The sequence below is a fragment of the Balaenoptera acutorostrata genome, chromosome 1 (genome assembly GCF_949987535.1).
Source record: "Balaenoptera acutorostrata chromosome 1, mBalAcu1.1, whole genome shotgun sequence".
NCBI classification, from domain to species: Eukaryota; Metazoa; Chordata; class Mammalia; order Artiodactyla; family Balaenopteridae; genus Balaenoptera; species Balaenoptera acutorostrata.
Window position 1 is genome coordinate 125,643,046 of NC_080064.1, and position 7,815 is coordinate 125,650,860.

At 47.4% G+C, this 7,815-nt stretch overlaps 1 pseudogene; it reads left to right on the plus strand.

The window, feature by feature from the left end:
- Positions 1-6,767: 6,767 nt before the first annotated feature.
- On the plus strand, positions 6,768-7,474 carry LOC130709235 (serine/arginine-rich splicing factor 3-like; annotated as a pseudogene).
- Positions 7,475-7,815: the final 341 nt, after the last annotated feature.

The window sequence follows — 7,815 nt, forward strand, 5'->3', positions numbered from 1 at the left end:
TATCTACCATAATTTCTTTATCCATTCTAACTTCCAAGGACTTTTAGGTAGCTTCCAAGTAGAGGCTCTTGTAAACAGGACTGCATAAATTTTGGAATGCCTGGGTCCTGTCAATTTACGTCTTTTCCAAGATACAGGCCCAGGAGTGGTATCACCATATGCTCTGAAGCTCTGGTTTTTAGATTTTTAAGGAATCACCACCCACTTCTCCAGAGTGGCTGTTAGCAATTTACATTCCCACCATCAGCTTGTCAGGGTTCCCTTTTCTGCACACCCTGTCCTGCATTTCAGGTTTTACACTTTGTGAGGTTGGCCATTCTGACTGGTGCGAAGTGATATCTCTTTGTAGTATTAATTTACATTGCCCACCTGTTTTGTTGGTCAAAAATGGAGTAAGGGTTTTTCCTGAATATATTAAGGAATAACGCAGACGGCCTTTTTGGCAAACTGCATCATTGGCGATGTTCAGCAGCTTTGCATGTGCTTTAATGGCGAGTGCAAACTACCTCTTGAAATTCCTTTCCTGCAATTCTGCCTTGCTTACAAGGCCTTTAGGAATACTTGGCTGAAGAAATGGCTCCATTAGAGGTGTCAATTACAACCCTGTATGTTTGTGAATTGCAGTGCCCCTGAGCACCGGTTTTCAACTTGTTGTTTAGGGAAGCAGACACAAAGGGGCAGGATTTCTATAGACCCATTCCGGTTACTGGGGCACCTGAAGGATAGGGAAATTCTTCTTCCAGATTAGGAAACTAGAGTGGCATATGCCTGTCCAAACATCTAAGGCTTGTGTCTCATTCCATCCCCCCATTCCCCTTCTTCACCAGAAAATTCCAAGCCGTGAAAAACTGGCTGTTGAGTGTGCTGCCTTCCCAAAGTGGGGAGACTCTAAGGAAAGGAGCTGGGGAACCCGAATACCAGGATAAGTGGAGATGGGGTGACTTTTCCAAACTCTTCCCGATCAGACGGTGTACCATCCTCTGGATGTCCCATGAATGTTTTAGCTGTAGGAAGGGTCCCCTGCACCTGGAGATATGGGACCCATGGAATGGGGGCCAGGCAGTATTACTCTAAAAGTGTTGCATTTGCTGTCCCATCCTCACGAAGCCTCTCAGACCAACGAGTGTAGAGCCTTAGGTCCCATCCAGCTCTGTGTCTAGATGTGGTCAGTCCAGGTTGCATCACAGCCCTTGAACAAATTTTGTAAGAATTTCTCTCTCTCTCACTGTCTTTTTTTTTTGTTCTTGTTATTTAATTTTATAATGGGGTATAGCTGATTTTCAATACTGTGTTTCTTCCTGCTCTGCATCTATCCACTTGATTCACTTAAAGAGAGACATCAATAAATTGTTTTACAGATTCTTACCAGTCTTATATATCCTATTCTGGTGACAACAGTGTGCTGAGTCCAGCTCGTTGAGCTATACAGTAGGTCCTGTCGAATACCTATTTTGTTTATGGAACTGTATCTATGCTAATTTCAACCTCCTGGTTTATGCATCACCCCACCCCACCTTTCTTCTTTAGCAGCCATAAGTGTGTTTTCTAAATGTGTGACTGTTTCTGTTTTGTAATTGAGTTCATGTGTAGCCATTTTTAGATACTATCTATAAGTGATACCTTATGGTAAGTCTCTTTTTATGTCTGACTTAGGTCACTTAGAATGATCGTACCTCAGTCTCCACGAGTTGCTGCAATTGGCCTTATTTCATTGATTTAATTGCAGAGTAATGTTCCATTGTACAGAAGTACCACATCTTCGTTATCCATTTATTGCTTCCAAGGACATGTAAGTTGTACCCAAATCGAGGCATTTCTAAACAGAGCAGCACTAAACGTATGGGGTGCCTGTGTCCTGTAGATTTTTGGTTTTCCCAAGATATGCGGCGAAGAGTGGAAGAGATGTATGCTCTGTAGCTCTGTATTTTAGACGTTTTAGGGAACACCATAGACTTCTCCAGAGTGGCCCTTGGCTATTTACATCCCCGTCATCAGCGAAACAAAGCTCCCTCTTCTCCATGGCCTGTCCAGCATTTTTGCTGTCTACACTTTTCCAGGATGGCCTTTTGATGAATGTGAAGTGATACTTCTTTGTAGTATGGATATGCATTGCCCGCTTGTTTGATTGGCCAAAAAGGGCATATGCGTTTTTTCTGAATATATTTATTTTTATAATGGGGTTTAGCTGATTTTCACTGCTGTGTTTATGCCGCTTTACACCCACTTGATTCATTTACAGAGAGAAGTCAATACATAGGTTTTAAGATTCTTACTAGTCAGATATATTCTTGTGCGATGAATAGGGGGAGTTGAGTCCAGTTCACTGAGCAAGGAGTAGGTCTTGTCTATTACACATTTGGTTTATGGAACGGTATCTGTGCTAATTTCAAACCCTTGTTTTATGCCTCACCCGACCTCACCTTTCCCGTTAAGCAACCATAGTGTGTTTTCTAAATGTGTTACTCTCTTCTGTTTTGTAATACAGTTAATGTGTAGCGATTTTTACATGCCCTCTGTAAGTGATATCTTATGATGTGTCTTTTTCTGTGTGACTTATTTCACTTAGAATCATCGTACTTAAATCCACTCATCATGCTGCTACTAGCCTTATGACATTGATTTCATGGCTGAGTGATATTCCATTGTACATAAGTAGCACAACTTCTTTATTACATTTTTCTCTTTCCTGGGATATTTAAGGTGTACCGAAGTGGAGGTTCTTGTAAACAAAGCAGCCCTAAACTTTGGGGTGCCTGTGTCTTGTTGATATTTAGTTTTCCCTATTTATACGCCCATGAGTGGAAGTGCCCTATGCTCTCTAGCTGTGTTTTTTAGATGTTTTGGGAAACACCATACACTTCTCCAGAGTGGCCGTTGGCAATTTACATCCCGCCCATCAGCGTAACAAGGCTCCCATTTCTCCCTGGCCTGTCCTGCATTTCTGGTTTTTACACTTTTTTAGGATGGCCATTTTGACCGCTGGGAAGTGAGACTTCTTTGTAGCGCTGATTTGCATTTCCTGCTTGCTTGGTTGGCCCAAAAGCGTGTATGCGTTTTTTCCTGAATATATTCAGGAAAAAACGCATACGCCCTTTTTGGCCAAGGGCATCATTGTCAACGTTTTGCCGCTTTTCATGTGCTTTAAAGGACATTCGAATCTACCTCCTGAAATCTGTTTCCTGCAATTCTGCCTTACTTTCAAATCCTCTTTGTTGCCTTCCCTCAATATATTTTTGGACGATAGTTATCATTTATAACTCTGCAGGTTTGTGAATTGTAGTGCCCCTGAGCTCCATTTTTCAACTCGCTTTTTTGGGAGCTGGCCGCAAAACCGCAGGATTGCTTCAGGCCCTATTCTGGTTCGGGGAAGCGGGCTGAGCCTATGGTTAATTCTTCTTCCTGATGAGAAACTAGAGTGAGCAGCGCCTGTCCGAATAGCTAGAGCTAGTCTCTCATTGGTTCCCCCTCTTCCCGTTCATCCTCAGGACAAATTGCAACCTGTACGAAACAGGAACTTAAAGGTGGTGATACTCCAAGTGCGGAGATTGTTAGGAAAGCAGCTGGAATGGCGAACCAGAGCACCAGGAGATGAGAAATGAGGTGAGTTTTAGAAACCATTCCCGATCACACGGTGTACCATCCTCTGGGTTTCCTATGCATGTTTTCGCTGTAAGAAGATTCCCTTGAACCTGGAGATTTTGGGCCCATGGAATGGGTACCACGCAGTATTACTTTAAAGGGTCTGCATTTGCGCACCCAACCTCACCAAACCTCGCAGCCCGGTGAGTGTCCAGCCTTATGTCTCATTCAGCTGTGGGTCTAGATATGGTCAATCCAGGTTGCATCACAGCCCCCGAACGAATTTTGTAAGTATGTCTCTCTCTTTCACTGTCTTTATTTTTTTGGAATTTATTTTTATAATGGGGTTTATCTGATTTTCAATGCTGTGCTTATGCTGCTTTACACCCACTTGCTTCTCTTACTTAGAGATATCAATACATAGGTTTTAAGATTCTTACTAGTCAGATATATTCTTGTGCGGTGAATAGAGGGTGTTGAGTCCAGTTCATTGAGCAAGGAATAGGTCTTCTCTATCACATATTTGGTTTATGGAACGGTATCTGTGTTAATTTCATACCCTTGTTTTATGCATCACCCCACCTCAGCTTTCCCGTTAAGCAGCCCTAGTGTGTTTTCTAAATGTGTGAGTTTGTTCCGTTTTGTAATTCAGTTTATCTGTAGCGATTTTTACATTCCCTCTATAAGTGATATCTTTTGAAAGGTGTTGTTTTCCGTGTGACTTATTTCACTTAGAATCTTCGTGCCTCAATCCACTCATCACGCTGCTACTAGCCTTATGACATTGATTTCATGGCTGAGTGATATTCCATTGTACATAAGTACTGCAACTTCTATATCCATTTTTCTCTTTCCTGGGATATCTAAGGTGTACCGAAGTGGAGGTTCTTGTAAGCAGAGCAGCCCTATACTTTGGGGTGCCTGTGTCTTGTTGATTTTTAGTTTTCCCAATTTATACGCCCATGAGTGGAAGTGCCCTATGCTCTCTAGCTGTGTTTTTTAGATCTTTTAGGAAACCCCATACTCTTCTCCAGAGTGGCCGTTGGCAATTTACATCCCACCCATCAGCCTAACAAGGCTCCCTTTTCTACTTGGCCTGTCCTGCATTTCTGGTTTTTACACTTTTTAGGATGGCCCTTCTGACCGCTGGGAAGTGAGACTTCTTTGTAGTGCTGATTGGCATTTCCTGCTTGCTTGAGTGGCCTAAAAGGGCCAGGAGGGAGAAGGGAAGGAGTTTCAAGAAGAAGGACAGAGAGCAGGAGAAGGAGGGGTGTGAGGGAGAGAGAGGGGGGAGTGGGATAGAGGGATAGAGGGAGGGAGGGAAAGACAAAGATATCTCTCCCTCACTCCCTCTATCCGTCTCTCCCTCCCTCTATCCCTCTCCCTCTCCTCCCTCTCCCTCTCCCTCCATCTCTCCATCTCCCTTACTCCCTCCCAGAGATGGAGAGATGTAGGGAGAGGCAGAGACAAGGGACAGGGAGAGAGGGAGAGAGAGAGGGGAGAGAGGGAGAGAGGGAGAGCGAGGTCTCTTCCTTCCTCTCTTTCCCTCTCTCCTCCTTCTCTCCCTCTCTCCCTCTTCCCTCTCCCTCTCCCTCTCTCCCCCCTCCCTCTCCCCGTCTCTCTGGTCTCTGCCTCTCCCTCCATCTCTCCCTCTCTGGGAGCGAGTGAGGGAGAGGGAGAGACGGAGGGAGAGGGAGAGACAGAGGGAGGGAGAGGGAGAGGGAGGGAGAGAGGAAGGGAAAATGCAAGGGAGGGAGAGGGAAGGAGGGCAAGACGTCTCTCCCTCTCCCTCTCCCTCCCCCTCCCTCTCTCCCTCTCCCTCCCTTCCTCTTCCTTTCCTAGAGGGAGGGAGGGAGAGGGAGAGACAGAGGAAGAGGAGAGGGAGGGAGCGAAGGAGAGGGGGAGTCGGAGAAGGAGGTAGGGAGAGGGAGAAGGAGAGAGGGTGCCTGCTTCCCTCTCTGTCTCCCTCCCTCCCTCCCTCTCCGTGTCCCTCTCTCCCCCCTCTCCCTCTCCCTCTGTCTCTCCTTCTCTGGGAGGGAGAGAGGGAGAGGAAGAGGGAGGGAGAGTGAGAAGGAGGGAAAGTGATGGAGGGAGGGAGAGGGAGAGAGGGAGGCAGAGAGGGATAGAGGGAGGGAGAGAGGGATAGAGGGACGGAGGGAGAGATGTCTTTCCCTCCGTCCTTCTATCCCTCTCTCCCTCTACCCCCCGTTCTCTCCCTCTCCCCCTCCCTCTCCTGCTCTCTCTCCCTCTCCCTCCACCTCCTTCCCTCTCCAGAGAGGGAAGGAGGTGGAGGGAGAGGGAGAAGGAGGGAGGGAGGGAGAGGGAAAGAGGTAGAGGCAGAGCGGAACAGGGAAACAAGGACAGGGAAACAGGCACAGGGAGAGGGAGGGAGAGAGGGAGAGAGGAGAGGGAAGAGGGAGATGAAAGAAGGAGAGGAAAGAGGCAGAGGGAGAGAGGGAGAGGGAAGAGGGAGAGGGAAGAGGGAGAGAGAGAGGGAACGAGGGAGAGGAAAGAGAGAGAGGGAGAGGGAGAGAGGAGAGGGAAGAGGGAGATGAAAAAAGGAGAGGAAGGAGGCAGAGGGAGAGAGGGAGAGGGAAGAGGGAGAGGGAAGAGGGAGAGGGAGAGGGAGCGAGGGAGAGGAAAGAGAGAGAGGGAGAGGGAGAGAGGGAGGGAGAGAGGGAGAGACAGATGGAGAGAAGGAGAGGGAGAGAGAGAGAGGGAGAGGGAAAGAGGGAGAGGGAGAGTGGAACAGGGAAAGAGGGACAGGGAGAGAGGGAGGGAGAGAGGGAGGGAGAGAGGGAGGAGAGGAAGCAGGGAGAAAAGAGAGAAAGAACACACCATCTACACTTCTGTCAAATGACACCGGGGATCCTTACACAACCAGGAGAAAACAACACAGGGAGGCTCTTTCTCAGCTGGAACTGGAACTGCAGACGGGGCCAAACACCACCAGGCTGGCCACACGTGTCCAGCCGCCGCTCCAGCCCCATCAGCTGTGAGTCCGGTCACCAGGGCTCTGAGTGTCTGCTCCAGGGAGCCGGGGTTCACCCTCTCACCCGGGAGGCTGGGCCAAGACAGCAGGGCCCCGGGCTGGACACATAGGGGGAAAAGCATCCCCACAGGACAGCTTGTGTAAGCAGATTCAGCTGCCAGATTCTAGAGGCCCGGGACCACCCTGTGGCCCGTGAAACCCAGGAGCCACGAGGGTCTTGCATCGTGATTCCTGTCCATTGGACTGTAAAGTTTATGTAGGGAATCTTGGAAACAGTGGTAACAAGGCTGAATTGGAACGAGCTTTAGGCTATTATGGACCACTCTGAAGTGTGTGGGGTGCTAAAAACCCTCCCGGCTTCGCTCTCGTTGAATGTGAAGATCCCCGAGATGCAGCTGATGCTGTCCAAGAACTAGATGGGAGAACACTATGTGGCTGCCGAGTAAGAGTGGACCTGTGGATGGGGAAAAGAGAAGTCGAAATCATGACCGCCTCATTCTTGGGGTCGTCGCCCTCGAGATGATTATGGGAGGAGGAGTCCTCCACCTCCCACACATCTCCAAGATGGAGAGCCTTCTCCGTCAGCCAGAGCAGGTCCCTTTCTAGATATAGGAGAAAAGAGAGATCCCTGTCCCAAGAGAGAAATCACAAGCCGTCCCGATCTTTCTCTAGGTCTCCTAGCCTATCTAGGTCAAATGAAAGGAAATAGAAGACCACTTTGCAAGAGGAGTGGTGTACAGGCAATAACTTCATTTGGCAGGAGTATGTACAGAAAATTCAAGTTTTGTTTGAGACTTCCGAAGCTTGGTGCACTTTTTAAATGTTTTAGTTGTTCACATTTGTTTGTCTCTTGGGACAGTGACACATAAAGGTGTCATTCTCTATGGTTTGAAATGGGTCTTGTGAGGCATGTAATACGAAGAATTGTTACCTTACAATGTTCCCTTAAGCAAAATTGAATTTGCTTTGAATTTTTGGTCTTGCCTAGACTGATAATAAAACTCTAACTCCTGCCCACCTAAAGTGTGATGTTTACTATTATGGAAGCAACACTGGCAAACATTGAAAAGACTTTCTGTAGCTGGGATATGGTATGCAGCTGTAGTTAAGCAAGCAGTCTTTAAAAGGTGCTGTGAACCCAAGCCAGCAGGTAAAAATGAAAGCCGCACCCTTACCCTAGATTAGAGGTTTAAAAATTCCGGGCTTCCCTGGTGGCGCAGTGGTTGAGAATCTGCCTGCTAATG